At 36.7% G+C, this 21610-nt stretch overlaps 1 long non-coding RNA gene across 1 annotated transcript in view; it reads right to left on the bottom strand.

The window, feature by feature from the left end:
• LOC309849037 overlaps positions 1-21610 on the bottom strand; it is a 117207-nt gene that overhangs the window by 79617 nt on the left and 15980 nt on the right. The window contains exon 2 of the long non-coding RNA XR_014303444.1: positions 7814-7881. This is a non-coding gene — a long non-coding RNA (uncharacterized lncRNA). The remainder of the gene's footprint in view (positions 1-7813; positions 7882-21610) is intronic.

Here is a 21610-nt window from a genome sequence, read left to right as displayed (position 1 = left end):
GCTAGATTAAATATGAGAGAATTTATTGAAAGAGTGCTGCTATTTCTCAAGATGTTGCAGAGGAATTGAACAAAAAAGGTCAAGAAAAGAAGAAAATAAGACAGCTCTAGGAATCTCAGCACAGAATTTCAAGGACACATTTATTTCTAGAAAACTACCACTCAAGTGACTCAGTTTTAATCAGTCATAATCACTAGGTCTCACTGTTTTCATATTTCAATTTTTTAAATTAACATATAATTTTTATTAACATATAATATATTTCAATTTTTTAAAAGATGGGTAGCTCAGTTTGTATCAGTAGCCTGACCAAGGACCAGGGTTATATCTTATAGAAACTACTCTCAGTGAGAAGAGAAAGTGTCATGAGCTTTTTCAAAGAACCTTATACAACTAACTTTTTCAGCATTAAAACAAATTTCATCTTTTACAACTAATACAATATGATGCCAAATAACTGTTCTATTTATTGAGTTAGAAACAACACAAAGAATTAAAAAGAAAATAGAAATAAAAAACAGCTTCCTTGGTGCCAGTAAAATAAGAAACATTTTAAAAATATAAAAAAATTCTGAAATAAACATTTTTTGACAAACGCAGAAATCAAGTGATAGAAAAATAAAATGGTATGGCAGATAACTTATCTCTGCTTTCACACAAATGTGGTAGAGAGAGACAGCTATCTTCCAAAACTTTTCCTTCCCCCTCTACATTACAGAATTGTTTTGAGGAAGCCCATGCATAACCATAGCTAGGTTTTCCAGGTGCACGTGCCACTATCTAGATGGGTCCCATGTCTCCAGTTTTTTTTTTTTTTTTAAGATTTTATTTATTTGACAGATCACAAGAAGGCAGAGAGGCAGGCAGAGAGAGAGGAGGAAGCAGGCTCCCTGCTGAGCAAAGAGCCCAATGCGGGGCAAGATCCCAGGACCCCGGGATCATGACCTGAGCCGAAGGCAGAGGCTTTAACCCACTGAGCCACCCAGGCGCCCCCCATGTCTCCAGTTTTTCCCAACAGTGGAGCGTGTGTGTAACTATCTACATAGACTTAATTTAAAGATGCACATGAGCTTCTCCATGTGCTCTTCCCTTTTTGCTGGCTGGTTCTGAAGAGTGGCAGAACCAGTGGAAGGAACCAAGGTTTCTGAAATTTCTCAGAGAGGAAAGCCTCCCACAAGTCAGGAACTATCACATGAAGAAGAAATAGCTTTCACTTGGGATAAGCCATTAAATTTGGGGGTCTAATTATCAGAACAGATAGAATTAATCCAGAATTTGATTGTGGAAGAGGTGAAAAGCCAGGATAAGATATTGTTTTGGATGACAAATACTAGATTTAGCAAGATATTACAAGAAAGAGCAGAGCTCAGGCAAAAGTTAGCTGGTTTATGAGGCAAGGAAAAAAAGTTTATAAGATCTGACCACTTCTAGACCACTTCTAGACCTAAATTTCCTCTAGAGGAAATTTAAAAGTACTTTATGGAAACAAAATGTTAATCTTAGTTTTAAGTCACTTAGATGAAAAGTACAGTACAGGGAATATAATCAATAATAAATACTGTATTAACATTGAATGGTGACTACACTTGTAATAAGCCCTGAGTAATGTACAGAATTGTTATATCACTATGTTGTATATCTGAAACTAATACAACACTGTGTGTCAACTATACTTCAATAAAAATATTAAATAAATTTTTACAAACTTAAAATCTGTTAAAATGGCCCAGTTAGAGTTTAGTCTTATAAAATCAAATGATTAGATATGTTGCCTTCCATGTCAAAACTATTGTTTCAGATGGTTTTAAGATAACCATCATTACAATGAGAAAAAGTTATAAGGACTAGGAACCATAGAAACAATGAATACTAGAGAACTACATCTAGAAAATTACACTGCTGGGGGTGGAATCCTGACAATGAAACAGATTGAAAATAAATAAATCAGGTGTTTGGCCAAAGACATGATAAGCATACCCTCAAAAAACTTTTGACTATTAAGACTTTCAAACAATTCTAGAGGCTCCCCCTGTAAACTTGAGTAAGTAGAAAGTTGTTGGAAAACATAAGCAAATACGAAATATGATACATACTCACCAACACCCACTTCAGGTGTGTCCATGAAAGATAATGGACAAGAAGGGGTGTAGGTGGCTCTGGAGAGCAATGAACAAAAGAATTTCTTCCAGAGTTAAATCAAGTTCCATGAAGCACCCGGGTGGCTCAGTCTGTTAAGTGTCTGACTCTTGATTCCAGCTCAGGTCATTATCTCCGGGTCATGAGATTAAGCCCCACATAGGACTCCATCCTGGGTGAGAAGCATGCTTAAGATTCTCTCTCTCCCAAAGGGGAACCCTCTTACACTGTTGGTGGGAATGCAAGTTGGTGCAGCCACTTTGGAGAACAGTGTGGAGATTCCTTAAGAAATTAAAAATAGAGCTTCCCTATGACTCTGCAATTGCACTACTGGGTATTTATCCCAAAGATACAGGTGTAGTGAAAAGAAGGGCCATGTGTACCCCAATGTTCATAGCAGCAATGGCCACGGTCACCAAACTGTGGAAAGAACCAAGATGCCCTTCAACGGACGAATGGATAAGGAAGATGTGGTCCATATACACGATGGAGTATGATGCCTCCATCAGAAAGGATGAATATCCAACTTTTGTATCAAAATGGACAGGACTGGAAGTGATTACACTGAGTGAAATAAGTCAAGCAGAGAGAGTCAATTATCATATGGTTTCACTTATTTGTGGAGCATAACAAATAATACGGAGGACATGCAGAAATGGAGAGGAGAAGGGAGTTGAGGGAAATTGCAGGGGGAGATGAAACATGAGAGACTATGGACTCTGAAAAACAATCTGATGGTTTTGAAGGGGAGGGGGTAGGAGGTTAGGTGAGCCTGGTGGTGGGTACTATGGAGGACATGCTTTGCATGGAGCACTGGGTGTGGTACATAAACAATGAATTCTGTTACACTGAAAAGAAATTAAATTTTTAAAAAAGAAAAAAAAAAAAGATTCTCACTCTCCCTCTCTTTCAGCCCCTCCCTCCCCACTCTGGCTTTTATGCTTTCTCTTTAAAAATAAATAAATAAATAAATAAAGCTCCTAAATAAGGAATTTCCTTTTTTGGCAGAATCCTGCCATCAGGATTCGATCACTGCTACAAACCAAAAATTATTGTGTTTATCAATTCTTCTCTTTCTAGACAGGTGGCTCTACTCTATCATTGTACATTATGTGTATGTGTACATAGAAAAGTGTCAGGAAACAAAGGAACTTGTCTTTTATTCTGTAAATTGTGAAACCATATGCACCTGAATCTGATATAAATGATTCACATTGTCCAGGCATACTGGATTTTGAAATGGATAAAGAAATAAAATTGGAAATTCAGGCTATACTCATTGAGGAGGGAGTAAATTGGTTCTACATATGGGGAAAATAGGGATACAAACGAACATTTGGTAGCTAGAAAGGAAGACTAGCAGAGATAATTAGCTGGGAAGCAAAATACTGTATTTCCCCAGCAGCCAACAGCTCCTGTTCCCTCCCTTTTATGCAGCCATGTGGCAATTTCTTATTAATGAATGAGGCAAAAATAATGCCTGTGACTTGCAGGCCAACGTTTTGAAAAATCAGGTATGTATTCTCAATGTTTTATTTTGGTTCAGCCAGCTTACTTCAAAGACAAGGAGTTCCCAGGGGATAGATGATTCCTAAAATGGGAGGTGCCTGGGTCCCTGGATTATAACATGGAGGAAAGATATACAATAATCAGGAACACACACTTGAACAATTACATAAGGGAAAAATCAACTTCTATTGTGCTAATTACTAAAACTTAGAGAATGGAGAGTTAGTTTGTTTTATTATCTAGAATTTGCTAACTATAATTTATGCTTCAACATGAAAGGAAAAACACACAGATTTACTCTGTTACCCAAAAATGCCAAATAACAACTAAAATGACAGAAAAAGGAAAAATAAACACAAACAGAAAGATAACAAAATAAATGACAGAAGTAAAGTGATATCAATGATATTTGGAAAACTGGGAAATATCTAATTTAGGAAAGCTAATGAATCATCAAGAAAATTCTTGCTATAGAACATTAGATAGGTTTAAGGATTGGAGACCAAAGATACTTCTGAAGGTAGATATGGAAGAGATACTGATGACAGAAGAGTTTACTGAGCAGTTGGGCCTCTAGAGCCCCACAGAGTTCAGCTGCTGCTCTCTGACCTAGGCAGAGACTACGGGTCTACACTAGGGAATCAGTACACAGGGACATCAGGAGTATATGAAGGAAGGATGCCATTCTTAAAACAGAACTGAACAATGACAATCCCTTCTGCCACATAACCTCCTTCTTCTGACTGAGTTCTGAGGGACAAGTGGAAGCCAAGTTTGCTCCCATGCACTCTGATGCCAGTGAGAGGTTAAAGAGAATTTTCCTGAGGAAAGTGGCCACTGGTCAACGCAGAGCCCTCAAATGTACTAATGGTTGTAGGTTCCTTGGGGGAATATTCAGGTTTGAAGCAGCCATAATACAACCCTTAATAAGTCCTGACAATATATAAACAGCTTCCAATTGGTTTTTAAGGACTCTATCTTAAATATGAGTAGACATCTAAGGTTCACTGGACATTTTAGGGAAGTCACCAGTATAAATGAGAAGGACCAAGACAAACTAATAGCTATAAGGAACTCAAAAGCAAAGAAAAGTCCAAGAAAAACTCCAGTAAAACATAAAATTAAATTAAGTTCTTCAGAAAGACAGAAAGTACAGAACAGTCCAAGAGAGAACTTTCAGGGGACAAAATAGAACTCTTGGGTATGAATAATTTGATGACAAAAATAAATAATTTAATGCCATGATTAGGAAATAAAGCTGAGGAGAACATCCCAGAAAGTAAAACAGAGAAGGAAAATGAGACAAATACAAGAAAATTAGAGAATCAATCATCTAATTGATGGGTACTCCAGAAACAGAGATCAGGGGAACAGTGAGAGAAAAGTTGTAAAGTACAAAATGAAATAAAAATTTCTAAGAACAAAAGAGAATGAACATCCAGTTCAACAGGCACAATAAAAATAAATCAATAAACGTTTAAAAACACACCACAGCGCATTTTTTCAGTACTCTGGAAATAAGGAGAAGATCTTAAAGACTTTCAGAGAGAAACAGACTCATAAACAAAGACATAAGGATCAAAATGGCACATGGCCTATCCACAGCACCACAGGCCCTAAAGGACCATAGAGAAATTCTTTCAAAACTCTAAAGGACCAATGCATTCTAGGCCAGAATTCTGAAACCAGTCAATCAGTTAAGAATAAGGACACAATAAAGGTCATTTTCAGATATGCAGGTATTCAATCTTCACCCCCCATGCATTTTTTTCTTCATCAGGACTTACTGGAGACTATGTTCCCACAAACTGAGGGGCTGGGCCAAGGAAAAGAATACATGGGATCAAGGGCACAGAGAATCCAATACAAGAGAAAATTAAGAAAACTAAAATGTCAAATAGTCCTAGAGAACAATCAACTTAGCAGTCTGTAGCAAAAATATTTGAAGCCTACCCCTCCTAAAATTGGTGTTTAAGTTGGACAAAAACAAAACTGGAAGAAGTATTCTTTTTTAAGAGCTGGAAAGGAATTTATAATCTTCTACTTTCTCATTTTATAGATGACAGAACTGAGACTCAAAATGGTTGTCACCTACCTTCTTAACAGACAAAGTCTGCCTCTACTCTGAAGCCACTATAGAGAAAGCTGGATGCACACAATTAGGAAAGAACAGAGCTGCAGTCTGGAGTGGAGGAAAACTTCTTAAACCCTGCCTTTCCTCCTTTTTTTTATATTTAGCTCAGTTTGGATCTAGGCCAAAACTGATTCCCATTTTTATGAACAAAGATATACTTTGCAGTTTATTTCTGTCCATTTACTCTGGCATCAAATGATTTGCTTTTAGCTAAACTACTGTATAATCACATTGCTTTTATTGTATAGCTTTTGCAGCAGTAGCTATAAACTTCAGGCAAATTTTTGTTGTCCTTTCAAAAATAATAATTGGCTTCTCTCAATTTACAATGCATTCTATTTTTATCCTGATGAATTGTATCACCCATAACATATATGCAGCTTTGGAGAGAATGCAAAGATTTCTTGCAGGCCAGTAAACTCTTTCATCTGCCTTTTGTTTGTGATTGTTGAACACGTGCTGCATAAATCTGTTTCTCTTAAAAGAGCCATAGTTTCAACTTTTTAAATTTTAAAACTGGCATTTTTCCCATTCTTTAGTTCTACCTGGGTTACTGTCTTTTTGAATCTTCTTCTTCAAGAAAGTGCTGATGATTAATGAGAAGTTGCTGTTCTGCATTCTGAGTTTCTGTGCATGGGACAACTTCCTATACACTGTTGGCCAGGTGGAAAATTTAACCTTTTGTTAATAAAGTAATTTCATATTTCACCTGCTCCAAAAGACCTATTCAAAATATAGATAAGATGACTGAGTAGTCTGCTACTTCCTTTTTTCAAGTTTTTAAAATTTTGTGTAACTTTTGTTAGACTTACTTTTTCAGGTTAAGGGCACTGTTAGAATGTGTAAGATCTCATACCAGAAATTATGCCTATTTCAATTTTTTTTTTTACTAATCTTTGCAAGACAATCACATGGTTTATTAACATCCTATGATTTTGCTCTTACTTTGAAAAGACATGTTTCCATTATTGCTTAGTTTTTTAAAGATAATTGGCTTGCATTCAAAGGGAAGCAACACTTTAAGGAGCAGAAGATGATAATTAAGACCTAAGGATAAAATTTTCGGAATGAAGTAGAAGTGATCTCAACCTAAATTACCATATCCCTCACATTCTGTAGTGATTTCTAGTTTTTCAGGCATTTTCAGATACATTATCTCTTTATCTTCACAACCACTCTATCAAGTATATTGAAAAGAGACCAATATCTACATTTTGCAAACATAAAACCTGATTCAAGTTACCTACCTCAATCAAAATCACGCAGTGAGAAACTGACAGACCTGGACCTTGGAATCAAATCCCTTGACTCTGCATTCTAGTACAGGGTTGTTGGGGTAAAACAGAACTCTTAGAGATTAAGTCTGTGAGAACTTATTTATACTACACTTGATCTTAGCCAAAAGGCTGAGAAGCGATTCGTGAGAACTTACTTATAGTTATTTAAAAATCTTTGTAAATTTAAATAATGAGTTGTTAAACTTTTTATCACTTGACAAAAGTAAATGCCTTATAGAAAAAAATATACAAAAAGATACAGCTATTACCTAAATTAAAGAGATGACACTAAGTTATATTCTTAATGTATTTACCTTTTATAAATAAAAAAATATTTCAAAATAAGAGTTCCAAATCAGGATGGCAATTCAGGAAGATCTTGAACTCCCCTTCTCCCATAGACACACGGAGTTTAGAGCTATGTATGGAATAATTTCCTCTCAAAAAAAACTAAAGGTCTGCTAACTGGTGACTACACATTGAACAAATAAGAAAACCACATTGGGAGCCAGGAACACAAGCTCACTATAAACTCTATCCCCAGTACAGTGATCCACAACTGGGAGAAAACTTTACCTGTGGAGCTTCTCCCCAAATAACGAATGGCACATCAGGCTTTTAGGACACAGAGACGTTTAGGACATGCACCTGAGACACAAGCCCCCAAAACATCTAACTTTGAAAACCAACAAGACCCATAAGATTGTAGAGACCTGGGAAACTGCTCTTACAAAGCCCAGTACTCAGATTCACTTACCACAGACCAAGCTCAGAGACAGCCAAAGGTGCCCAGATTCAGTGAAGGACACAATGAATTCTGTTATGCTGAAAAGAAATAAAAATAAATAAATAAATTATATATATATATATATATATATATATATATATATATATATATTAAAGTGAAAGACACTCAACACTCATATTAAAGCGTCAGCCTGAGAGTCAGGCATCTAACTTAACACACACAGCCAGGAGCCCACGAGAACACTCTCCAGGGACTGGAGGCACCATCTTCACACTCTCCCTTTGCCATTCTCTAGAGCACCAGTATCTCCCAGCATGGAACATTTACATGCATCTTGTCACCCAATTTTTATGGATGATGCCTAAGGGACAGCTCTTGACTACTAGCTCTGGAGGCCAAGGAAGCTTGCATTCTTGGTCTCATGGGACTGTAATAATTGGTGTCATGCAGGAAAAGTGCATACCCCTGTCTGGTGCCCCAATTTTTGTGATTGCTGCCAGGCAACACCTCTATGTAGCCTGACTCTGGTGACCAGTGGGGCTTTTGTTCATGGGTCCCATAGGACTGTAACCAATGGATAGAGATCTTAAACAGCTAACACCCAGGAGCACTTTCTTTCTGTAAAGGAGGTCTATTAGCTAATTATCATGGCTATAGCATATTTTCTAATTAAACACACATCTAGGTGCTGACTGTAATCCTTCCAGAGACTTTGGAGGGAGGGCACTATCTTTTCCCTCTCCCTCTGCCACACCCAGAGCACCAGTATCTATGTGAGATTTACATCATAGCTAGTGCCCTTGGATTTTACATCTGATGCCCCAGTTTTGGCAGCTGCTGTCCAGGAGAAGTCCCTTGATCACCTGGCCCTAGTGGCCAAGAGGCCTTATACTGTGGGTCCTGTGGGTCCACAAGATGTCAGCAATTAGAGGTAGTTTTTGACAGCCAACCCAGGCACTATGCAGACAGCAGAATGAGGTACAACCCCAGTCTTTCTGTGAAAGAGGTCTCATTGCTTGTCCTGGAGCTTTAGTGTAAAGGCTGACTTCAGGTTTCATACACATCTAGTAGATTACAGGGATTTCCTCAAGGAACATAGTTTGTGGACACCATTTTGACATTCTCTCTACCTTGTTCCAGCTTGCCAGTATCTCCCAGAAAGAAGTCTATATACTCATTTGGAGCTCCAATTTTTATGACTACAGATCAGAGGACAACACCTAATGCCCTGGCAAGCAGGCTGAGTGCTGAGATCCTCCTCTTAAGAATACTGACAGGTCTTGGCATATCTTCAAATACTGGAGCTATTAAAAATATGATACTCTGCTTGGACAAGCACAAAGGTTTGGGATATGACAAAGAACTGGGAAAGGGTTGAGCATAAAATCTCACATTATTCAAGAACTTGGAGAGGTGATTATTTCATCTGCTGTATCAAAACCAAGACAGAAAGTCAAGCAAAGTGCAGAAACAGAAGAATATGCCCCAAATGAAAGAATAAGATAAAACTTCAGGAAATAAAACTTAATGAAAGAGAGATAAGTAATATAGCTGATAGAGTTCAGTATAATGATACTTACCAAACTGGGAAGAAGAATGGATAAACATGGAAGGTGAAACCTTCAACAAAGAGATGAAAAATATAATAAAGTACCAAACAGGAGTCACAGAGCTAAAGAATACAACTGAACTGAAAAAAATACATTAGAAGGGTTCATTAGGAGACTAGTTGAAGCAGAAAAAAAGATTAGTCAACTCAAAGATATAAATTGTATGTTAGGCAACAAACATGTCTTAATTGATTGGGTGTAATTCACCAATCAGAGCAGCAAATAGGAAAAAAAAGAAGAAATAAAAGAAATGAAATAGCATAAGGGGTTTATGGGACATCAAATAGGTTAACGTTCACATTATACCGGTCCCAGAAGGAGAAGAGAGAAAGAGAAAGGGGCCAAAACCTTGAATAATGACTGAAAACTTCCTAACCTGAGGAAAGAAACAACATTCAGATCAAGAAGCCCAGAAAGTTTGCAAACAAGATGAGGACAAGAGACATAACTAAAGTGTCAAAAGTTAAAGATGAAGAAAGAATGCCAAAGCAGAAAAAAGAAAACAACTGTTATGTACAAGTGAATCCCCATAAAACTGCCAGCAAAATTTTCAGCAGAAACTTTGCAGGCCAGAAAAGAGTGGTACAAATGTATATTCAAAAAAATAGAACTCCCAACCAAGAATACTCTATCTGGCAAAGTTGTCATTTAAAATTGAAGGAAAAATGAAAGACAAGCAAAAGCTAAAATTCATGGTAACCACAAAGCAAAAACTTATAGCAAACACCCAAAAGATAAAGAGAAAGGAGTATAAGTATACCACTATAAAAAGTATCCAAAACACAAAGGGAAAAAAAAAGAAAAGACATGAACAGAGAGGAAGTACAAAAACAGCCAGTAAAAACAACCAATAAAATGGCAATGAGTATATGCCTATTGATAATTACTTTATTTTTTTTTAATTTTTTTAATTTTTTTATAAACATATAATGTATTATTAGCCCCAGGGGTACAGGTCTGTGAATCGCCAGGTTTACACACTTTACAGCACTCACTATAGCACATACCCTCCCCAATGTCCATAACCCCACCACCTTCTCCCAATCCCCCTCCTCACAGCAACCCTCAGTTTGTTTTGTGAGATTAAAATAATTATTTTAAATGTAAACGTACTAAGTTCTCCAAGAGACATAGAGTAACTGAATGGATTAAAAACAAAACAAACAAACAAACAAAAAAGACCCATCTATGTCCTGCCTACAAGAGACTCACCTTAGATGTATGGATACACACAGATATAAAGTGAAATAGTAAAAAAAGAAAGATATGCTAGGCAAATGGAAACCAAAAGAAAGCTAGAGTAGCAATACTTGTATCAGACAAAATAAACTTTAAAATAAAGACTAACAAAAGACCAAAAAATGGTGTTACATTGTGATAAAGAGGTCAATCCAAAAAAAGGATACAACATTTATAAATATTTATGCACCCACCACAGGAGTACCTAATATATAAAGCAAATATTAACAGACCTAAAGGGAAAAATAGACAGTAATATAATAATATTAGGGGATATTAATACCCCATTTACATCAATGAAGTAGTCATGCAAATAGAAAATGAACTTAAAAAATCAGCCTTCAATGACACATTAGACCAGTTGGACTTAATAAATATGTACAGAACAGTCCATCTAAATGGATGGCAGAATGCACATTCTTCTCAAGTGCACATGTAAAATTCCAGGATAAATCATAGGCCACAAACAAGTCTTAATAAATTTAAGAGTACTGAAATCATATCAAGGGTCTACTGAGTGGCTAGTTGGTTAAGCATCTCTCCTAATTTCACCTCAGATAATGATCTCAGTGTCTTGGGTTGAGGTGATGGGTTCTGTACTCAGCAGGGAGCCTGCCAGAGGAGTCCCTCTCCCCCTACCCTCTGCCTTTCCTACCCTGCTCTATCTTTCTCAAATAAAATTTTAAAAAGAAATCATTATCAAACTTTTCAAACTCAATAGTATGAAATTAGAAATTAGTGGTGCCTGGGTGGTTCAGTCCTTAGGCGTCTGCCTTCCGCTAAAGTCATGATCCCAGTGTCCTGGGATCAAACCCCACATTGGGCTCCCTGCCCAGCAAAAGCCTACTTCTCCCTCTCATTCTGCCCCTGCGTGTATTCCCTCTCTTGCTGTGTCTCTCTCTGTCAAATAAATAAACTTTTTTTAAAAGAGTTTATTTATTTATTTGACAGACAGAGATCACAAGTTGGCAGAGAGGCAGGCAGAGGGAAAGAGGGAAGCCAGCTCTCCACTGAGCAGAGAGCCCAATGTGGGGCTCCATCTCAGGACCCTGAGATCATGACCTGAGCCAAAGGCAGAGGCTTTAACCCACTGAGCCACTCAGGCACCCCTAAATAAAATCTTTGAAACTGGAAATGAATTACATGAAAAAACTGGAAAATTCACAAATATGTGGATATTAAACAATATCCCACTGAACAAGCAATGGGTCAAAGAAACCAAGATAAATTTTAAAATACCTTGAGAAAAATGAGAGTGAAAATTTAATATACCTAAAATTTGTGGGATGCAGCAAAAGCAGTTCTAAGGGGCAAGTTCATAGCAATTATGCCTACCTCAAGAAACAAGAAAAATCTCAAGAAACTCAATTTTACAGCTCAAGGAAGCAGAAAAAGAAGAAATGAAGCCCAAAGTTAGAGAATAAAGGAAATAATAAAGACTAGAGCAAAAATAAACAAAATAGAGATTAAAAAGACAATAAAAATATCAGTAAAACTGAGAATGGGTTATTTAGAAAGATAAATGAAACTGGCATGACTCACGGGGGCAGGGAATAGAAAGGATTATAAACAAATATAAATATATGCTAACAAACTGAACAACGTAGAAGAAATGGATAAATTCCTAGAAACATACAACCTACCAAGACTGAGTCACGTTGAAATAGAAAACTTGAACAGAATCATTCTAGTAAGATTGACTTAGTGATCAAAAACTTTCCGAAAAACAAAAATCCAAGACAGATGGCTTCACTGATGAATTCTACCGAACAAAGAAGAATTAATAATAATCCTTCCTAAATTCTTCCCAAAAAAAAGAAGAGGAGGAAACTCTTCCAAAATTCATTTTCAGAAGTCAGCATACCAAAACCAAACAAGGTTACAAAAAGAAAATAAAATTACATCCAAATATCCCTGATAAATAATAGATGCAACAATCCTCAACAAAATATTAGCAAACTGAATTCAGCAATATACTGAAAGGTTCACACAGCATTATCAAGTGGGATTTACTCCAAGGATTCACGGATAGTTCAACATCCACCAATCAGTCAATGTGATACACATTTTAAAAATGAAGAATAAAAATCATATGATGATGTCAATAGATGCAGAAAAAAGCATTTGGCAAAACTCAATTCTATTTATGATAAAAACTTGCAATAAATATGGAGGGAACATACTGCAACCTAATAAAAGCCACATATGATAAGCCTGAAGCTAATATCACACTCAACAGTGAAAAGCTGAAAGTCTTTATTCTAAAATAAAGAAAAAGATGGTGATGTCCACTTTTATTCAACATAGGATTAGAAGTCCTACCCAGAGCAATTAGATAAGAAAAAGAAATAGGAAAAGGAGATATAAAAGTGTCACTATTTGCAGATGACATGATTTTATAGAAAACAATAAGACTGCATCAGAAACTGTTAGAACTAATAAATGAATTTAATAGTTTTAGGATACAAAATCAGTACACAAAAATCTTCTCTATTTCTATACATTAATAATGTACTATTATAAATAGAGAAATAAAGAAAATAATCTCATTTAAAATTACATCAAAAAGAGTAAAATTCCTAGGAAAAAATGAACTAAGAATATGAAAGACCTGTATACTGAAAACTGCAAGACATTAATGAAAGAAATTTAAAACACAAATACATAAAATTGTAGTCTGGGGTGCCTCGGTGGTGTAGTTAGTTAAGTGTCTGACTCTTGGTTTCACCTCAGGTCATGGTCTCACAGTCATGCAATCACGCCCCACATGGGGGTCCCCACTCAGCATGGAATATGTTTAAGAATCTCTCTCTCCCTCCCCTTCTGCCCCAAGCCCCACACTTGTGCACTCTCTCTCACTCTCTCTCAAATAAATAAATAAATCTAAAAAAAAAAAAGTCCATACGCCTGGATTGGAAGAATCAATTTTGATAAAATGTCCATACTACTTAGAAATCTATGCAATTCCTACTGAAATACAATGGTATTTTCAACAAAGAAATAGAACAAATAATCCTAAAATTTATGTGGAACTTCAAGAAAATCCAAATAGCCAAAGCAATCTTAAGAAGAAAAAAGCTCCTGGCATCACACTCCCTGACTTCAAACTATATTACAAGACTATGGTAATTAGAACAATATGGTATTGGGGTGCTTGGGTAGCTCAGTCAATTAAGCATCTGCCTTTGGCTCAGTTCATGATCCCAGGGTCCTAGGATTGAGCCCCACATCAGGCTGCCTCCTCAATGGGGAACCTGATTCTCCTTTCCCTCTGCCCTTCCCCCTACTTGTGCTTTTTTTGCTCTCTCTCAAATAAATAAATGAAATCTTAAAAAAAAAAAAGTATGATATTGACATAAAAATTGCACATAAATCAATGGAACAGAATAGACAACCCAGAAATAAATCCATGCATATATAGTCAATTAATTTATGATAAATAAATCAATAACATACAATAGAGAAAAGACAATGTCATCAATAGATGGTGTTGGAGAAACTGGATAGCCATATGCTAAAGAATAGAACTTGACCACTATCTGACACCACATACAAGAATTAAGACAAAGTGGACTAAAGATTTAAATGTAAGACTTAAAACTACAAAATTCCTAGAAGAAAATATCAATGGTAATCTTCTTAACATAGGTCTTGACAATGATTTTTTTTTAAGATTTTATTTATTTATTTGAGAGAGATTTATTGAGAGAGATCACAAGCAAGCAGAGAGGGAGGCAGAGAGAGAGGAGGAAACAGGCTCCCTGCTGAGCAGAAAGCCCGATGAGGGGCTCCATCCCAGGACTCCGAGTTCATGACCTGAGCCGAAGCCGGCTTAACCCGCTGAGCCACCCAGGAGCCCCTTGACAATGATTTTAATATGCCACCAAAACCAGAAGCAACAAAAGCAAAAATATATAGGGATGCTTGGGTGGCTCAGTCAGTTAAGCCGCTGTCTTCACCTCAGGTCATGATCCCAGGGGCCTGAGATCAAGCCCCACATTAGGCTCTCTGCTCAGTGGAGAGCCTGCTTCTCCCTCTTCCTCTGCCACTCTGCCTACCTGTGCTCTCTCTCTGTCAAATAAATAAATAAAATATTTTTTTTTAAAAAAAGCAAAAATAAATATGTGACACTACCTCTAAAAAAAGGTTCTGCACAGCAAAGGAAACCATCAAAAGCAACATAATGAATAGGAGAAAATGTCTGCAAATTATATATCTCATAAGGGACTAATATCCAAAATATATAAACAACCAACATACAACCAACAACAAAAAATATCCAATTAAAAAATGGGGAGAAGATTGAAATACACATATTTTCCAAAGAAGAGATACAAATAGCCAATGAGTACATAAAAAGATGTTCAGTACTATTAATCATCAGGCGAATGCAAATCAAAAACACAATTCTGTATCATCTCATACCTGTTAGAATGACTACTATCAAAAAAGATAAGAAATAACAAGTATTGGCAAGGATGGGAGAAAAGGGAAACCTTGTGCAACGCTGATAGGAATGTAAATTGGTGCAGCCACTCTGGAAAACACTATGAAGTTTCTTCAAAAAATTAAAAATAGAAGTACCATATGAGCCAGCAACTCCACTTCCGGGTATTTATCAAAGAAAATGAAAACAGTGACTCAAAAAGATGTATGCACTTCCATGTTCATTGCAGCAGTATTTACAACAGTCAAGATACAGAAACTACCTGTGTGTCCAATAGATGAATACTTAAATTAGAGTGTGTATATATAGAATGAATATTATAGCCATAAAAAAGGATAAAATTTTGTCATTTGTGACAACATAGATAGACCTCAAGGGCATTATGCTAAGTGAAAAACAAGTCAGACATAAAAACAAATTCCATATAATCTCTCTTACACATGGATTGTTAAAAAACAAAAGAAAACAATTAAAAAAAAACAAGATCCAAGATATAAAAAACAGATTGGTGACTGCTGAGGGTGAGAAAAATGGATGAAGAGGGTCAAAAAGTAAAAAATGATAATAATAATAAATAACAGTCTGAAGGAAAATGGGCCAAGAACCAAAAAAAAAAAAAAAGAGAGAGAGAGAGAGAGAAAGAGAGAGTAGGAGTTCAAATCTTCAGAGACTGCATCAGGTAGGGTCTTATAAATTATTGTAGACTTCGGCTTTTATCTTCAGTAACATGGAAAGTTATTGCAGGATTCTGAGCAGACGACTGACATGGTTTAATGTTATTCTTTTTTGAAGACTTTATTTATTTATTTATTTATTTATTTATCTATTTGAGATAGAGAGAGTATGAACAGGGGGAGAGGAAGAGGGAGAAGCAGACTCCCCACTAAGCAGGGAGTTCAATCCCAGGACCCTGGGATCATGACCTGAGCTGAAGGCAGATGCCTAACTGACTAAGCCACTCAGGTGCCCCAGATATTATTTTTAAGGTACTACTATATTAAGAATAGACTATTGAGAGTCAGAAGGAGGGAGATGAATTGAAAAGGTAGTATGATAATTCAAGCGAGAGATAGCAGTGACTTGAATCACAGTAGCAGCAGTGAAGGCAATGAGAAATTATTTAAATATTGTGTGTTTTAGAACGTAGAGCCAACAGGATTTGCTGATGGATTAGAGATAAAATGTTACAAAATCCCAGATTATGGCTTGAACAACTAGTGAATAAGAATGCAAAAACACATGTCATAAAGACTAAAACAAGAAAATTTGGTTTTAGGAACAACACTATCAAATAAGAAACAAATACGCAGGGGCACCTGGGTGGCTCAGTGAGTTAAAGCCTCTGCCTTCAGCTCAGGTCGTAATCTCAGTGTCCTGGGATTGAGCCCCACATGGGCTCTCTGCTCAGCAGGGAGCCTGCTTCCTCCCCTCTCTCTCTGCCTGCCTCTCTGCCTCCTTGTGATCTGTCTGTCAAATCAATAAATAAAAACTTAAAAAAAAAAAAAGAAAAGAAAAGAAAGAAACAAAGAAACAAATAAGCAGGTGTGCCTGGGTGGCTCAGTGGGTTAAACCTCTGCCTTTGGTTTGGGTCATGATCCCAGGGTCCTGGGATCCGGAGCCCTGCATCCAGCTCTCTGCTCAGCAGGGAGCCTGCTTCCTCCTCTCTTTCTCTCTGCCTGCCTCTCTGCCTACTTGTGATCTCTATTCGTCAAGTAAGTAAATAAAATCTTTAGAAAAGAAAAAAAAAAAAAAGAAATAGGCAAACAAAAAACAGTATTTCAACTTAAAAATGAATAACTCATTTTCTCATGGCCTAATTAATGGATTTATTTTTGCAATGATTTTCGCTTATCCACTTCCATTAAAATTTTACAGTATTCTTTTTACTAACTTTTTAATTTAAATTCAATTAGTTAACATATAGTGAATCATTGATTTCGGATGTAGAGTTCACTAATTCATCAGTTGCACATAATACTCAGTGCTCATTTTATCATGTGCCCTCCTTAATGCCCATCACCCAATTACCCCATCTCCCCACCGAACCTCCCCGATTTCATCTTATTTCATTTTTCCCCTTCCCCTATGATCTTCTGTTTTGTTTCGTAAATTCCACATATGAGTGAAACCACATAATTGTTTTTCTATGACTGACTTATTTCACTCAGCATAATACTCTCCAGTTCCTATTAGTGAATATATCATTTCATGTTTTCACTTAACATTATGTTGTACATATTTTCCATGTTATTTCTGTACCACTGTAAACAATGTTATAATGACCATTTTTATAAATAGAGCCTTTTTCTTTTACTGAAAAAAAATCAAAATAGGACCAGTGGCTAAAGGCCTACAATACAGGTTGTATTGTTGCTTCTTTAAAAAACTATGAAATTTAAGAGTTATTGGTAATGTAGAACCCCTATTTATTCGTCAAACTCCATGCTCTCAACTGCTCAAGGCAAAAACCTTGAAGGCATTCTTGACTCCTCTGTTTCTCTCAGCAGCAAATCCTACCAGATCAACCTTCAAAAGGTTGAATCTGACCACTTCTCACCACCACTACTGCTGTCTAACTTCTCTTCAGTTTTCTCTACTTTCATACTAGTACCTCATAGAGTCTATTCTCATTTTGTCCACTGTCCGTTGTGCTGATAAAATGAATAGGGGAATTGAATCTTAAAGACCAGTTATGAGACCACTGTAATAATTCAGTGAGAAATGAATTGTGGCTATACATTAGGCTAAGTGTACTAGAGTTGATGGTAAGTGATCAGATTCTAAGTATACTGAATACATTTTCAAGATACAGCCCAAGCAATATTCTAGTGGATGGAAGTAAGATGTAAGAGACTCGCCCATGCTGGAGATATAAATTTAGGAGTTACTGGCATATGAAGAATATTTAGAACTATGAGACTAGGTGAGATCCAAGAAAATGAGTGGCAATGAAACAGAGAATCATAAACTAAGCCTCTGGGGACTCCACCAGTAGGATGTAGGGAACAGTGAAGGAACTGGCAAAGAAGCCTCAGGAGGAGCCACCAAAAAGGTAAAAAGAAAACCAAGTGAGTTTGGTGTCCTGGAAGCCAGTGGTTAATTGACTGTTAAAAAATAATGATCATAGGTCAAGTAACGTAAGACTAGAAGCGAGCAGAGGATTTGGTAAGGTGACCTTAAGGCCTTGACAAGAGCAATTTTAGTGGTGATGGCAAAGATGAAATCCTGATGGGGATAAATGTAAGGTAGAGTGGAAAAAGAATATGAAGTCAATAACCAGAGACAATGTTTCTGTAGAATTTTGTTGTAAGGCGGGACAAAGGAACAGACTGGTGAGAGAAGAGGGATTAAAGGAAGATGTTTTGTTGTTTTTTAGAAATTGTTGTTGCTGCTGTTGTTGCTGTTGCTTTAATGAGGAGAACGGCCACATATTAATGAGTGTGTTCCAGAAGGGAGTAAAACAATTGACTCTGGGATGGATGAAGTGATGTGCTTTAGTAGACACTGAAAAATGGGGTCCGGTGCACAAGGTAGAGGAATAAGCTTTAGATAGTAGCGTTAAAGTTTATTTTTGGTTGCAGGCAAGAAAGCACAAGATATCAGGCTGCTACTGATAGTAGGTAGATCGGTATGGAAGTCTGTGGAAAGACTTTTTGATTTTCTTTTTTTTTTCTTTAATTTCATATACATTTCTTTTATGTTTTATGCATTTTTATTTTTATTTTTCAATTTAAGTTCAACTAATTAACATATGGTGTCTTATTAGTTTCAGAGATAGTGTTCCATGATTCATCAATCTTATATAATACCAAGTATTCATTATATCACATGCCCTCCTTAATGTCCATCACTCAGTTACCCTATCCCCCCACCTTCCTCCCTTCCAGCAACCATCAGTTTATTTCCTGATTAAGAGTCTCTTACGGAGAAAGGAGTCAAGATGGCGGAGAAGTAGCAGGCAGAGACTGCTTCAGCTAGCCGGAGATCAGCTAGATAGCTTATCTAAAGATTGCAAACACCTGAAAATCCATCGGCAGATCAAAGAGAAGAAGAACAGCAATTCTGGAAACAGAAAAACAACCACTTTCTGAAAGGTGTTTTCTTTTTTTAATTCTTTTCTTTTCTTTTTTTTTTTTCATTTCTTTTTTTTTTTTCTTTCTTCCTTTTTGAACCTCTTTTTATCCCATTCCTCCCCCCTCACGATTTTGGATCTCTTCTAATTTGGTTAAAGCATATTTTCCTGGGGTTGTTGCCACCCTTTTAGTATTTTACTTGCCCCTTCATATACTCTTATCTGGACAAAATGACAAGACGGAAAAACTCAACACAAAAAAAAGAACAAGAGGCAGTACCGAAGGCTAGGGAACTAATCAATACAGACATTGGTAATATGTCAGATCTAGAGTTCAGAATGACAATTCTCAAGGTTCTAGCCGGGCTCGAAAAAGGTATGGAAGATATTAGAGAAACCCTCTCGAGAGATATAAAAGCCTTTTCTGGAGAGATAAAAGAACTAAAATCTAACCAAGTTGAAATTAAAAAAGCTATTAATGAGGTGCAATCAAAAATGGAGGCTCTCACTGCTAGGATAAATGAGGCAGAAGAAAGAATTAGTGATATAGAAGACCAAATGACAGAGAATAAAGAAGATGAGCAAAAGAGGAACAAACAGCTACTGGACCACGAGGAGAGAATTCGAGAGATAAGTGACACCGTAAGACGAAACAATATTAGAATAATTGGGATTCCAGAAGAAGAAGAAAGAGAGAGGGGAGCAGAAGGTATACTGGAGAGAATTATTGGGGAGAATTTCCCCAATATGGCAAAGGGAACGAGCATCAAAATTCAGAAGGTTCAGAGAACGCCCCTCAAAATCAGTAAGAATAGGCTCACACCCCGTTATCTAATAGTACAATTTACAAGTCGCAGTGACAAAGAGAAAATCCTGAAAGCAGCCCGGGAAAAGAAGTCTGTAACATACAATGGTAAAAATATTAGATTGGCAGCTGACTTATCCACAGAGACATGGCAGGCCAGAAAAAGCTGGCATGATATTTTCAGAGCACTAAACGAGAAAAACATGCAGCCCAGAATACTATATCCAGCTAGGCTATCATTGAAAATAGAAGGAGAGATTAAAAGCTTCCAGGACAAACAACAACTGAAAGAATTTGCAAATACCAAACCAGCTCTACAGGAAATATTGAAAGGGGTCCTCTAAGCAAAGAGAGAGCCTACAAGTGGTAGATCAGAAAGGAATAGACCAAATACAGTAACAGTCACCTTACAGGCAATACAATGGCACTAAATTCATATCTCTCAATAGTTACCCTGAATGTGAATGGGCTAAATGCCCCTGTCAAAAGACACAGGGTATCAGAATGGATAAAAAAACAAAACCCATCTATATGTTACCTCCAAGAAACTCATTTTAAGCCCGAAGACACCTACAGATTTAAAGTGAGGGGGTGGAAAAGAATTTACCATGCTAATGGACATCCGAAGAAAGCAGGAGTGGCAATCCTTATATCAGATCAATTAGATTTTAAGCCAAAGACTATAATAAGAGATGAGGAAGGACACTATATCATACTCAAAGGGTCTGTCCAACAAGAAGATTTAACAATTTTAAATATCTATGCCCCCAACGTGGGAGCAGCCAACTATATAAACCAATTAATAACAAAATCAAAGAAACACATCAACAATAATACAATAATAGTCGGGGACTTTAACACTCCCCTCACTGAAATGGACAGATCATCCAAGCAAAAGATCAGCAAGGAAATAAAGGCCTTAAATGACACACTGGACCAGATGGACATCACAGATATATTCAGAATATTTCATCCCAAAGCAACAGAATACACATTCTTCTCTAGTGCACATGGAACATTCTCCAGAATAGATCACATCCTCGGTCCTAAATCAGGACTCAACCGGTATCAAAAGATTGGGATCATTCCCTGCATATTTTCAGACCAAAATGCTCTAAAGCTAGAACTCAACCACAAAAGGAAGTTACAAGAACCCAAATACATGGAGACTAAACAGCATCCTTCTAAAGAATGGATGGGTCAACCGGGAAATTAAAGAAGAATTGAAAAAAATCATGGAAACAAATGATAATGAAAATACAACAGTTCAAAATCTGTGGGACACAACAAAGGCAGTCCTGAGAGAAAAATATATAGGGGTACAAGCCTTTCTCAAGAAACAAGAAAGGTCTCAGGTACACAACCTACCCCTACACCTAAAGGAGCTGGAGAAAGAACAAGAAAGAAACCCTAAGCCCAGCAGGAGAAGAGAAATCATAAAGATCAGAGCAGAAATCAAGGAAATAGAAACCAAAAAAACAACAGAACAAATCAACGAAAGTAGGAGCTGGTTCTTTGAAAGAATTAATAAAATTGATAAACCCCTGGCCCAACTTATCAAAAAGAAAAGAGAAAGGACCCAAATAAATAAAATCATGAATGAAAGAGGAGAGATCACAACTAATACCAAAGA

The sequence above is a fragment of the Mustela nivalis genome (assembly GCF_964662115.1).
Source record: "Mustela nivalis genome assembly, chromosome: 15".
Classification (NCBI taxonomy): Eukaryota; Metazoa; Chordata; class Mammalia; order Carnivora; family Mustelidae; genus Mustela; species Mustela nivalis.
Note: the sequence above shows the minus strand (reverse complement) of the source record. Positions and strands in the feature narration are given on the sequence as shown.